The sequence below is a fragment of the Anser cygnoides genome, chromosome 2 (genome assembly GCF_040182565.1).
Source record: "Anser cygnoides isolate HZ-2024a breed goose chromosome 2, Taihu_goose_T2T_genome, whole genome shotgun sequence".
NCBI classification, from domain to species: Eukaryota; Metazoa; Chordata; class Aves; order Anseriformes; family Anatidae; genus Anser; species Anser cygnoides.
Genome location: NC_089874.1, coordinates 88,210,965 through 88,211,308, shown reverse-complemented (window position 1 = coordinate 88,211,308; position 344 = coordinate 88,210,965).

Below are 344 nucleotides of genomic sequence, written 5' to 3'. Positions count from 1 at the left end.
TTTGCCTTATCATTGTACAAGTTAAATCAAAACCTTTTCAAGCTTCAGAAGAGTTTGCAGATGGCACCAAGCTGTGTGGTGCAGTTGACGCACTGGAGGGAAGGGATGCCATCCAGAGAGACCTGGACCGGCTTGAGAGGCGGGCCTGTGCGAACCTGTTGAAGTGCACCAAGGCCACGTGCAAGGCCCTGTACCTTGCTCGGAGCAATCCCAAGCACACATCAAGGCTGGGTGGAGAATGGATTGAGAGCTCTGAGGAGAAGGGCCTGGGTGTGTTGATTGATGAGAGGCTCAGTGTGTGCCGTCAACGTGTGCTTGCAGCCCGGAAAGCCAACCATATCCTG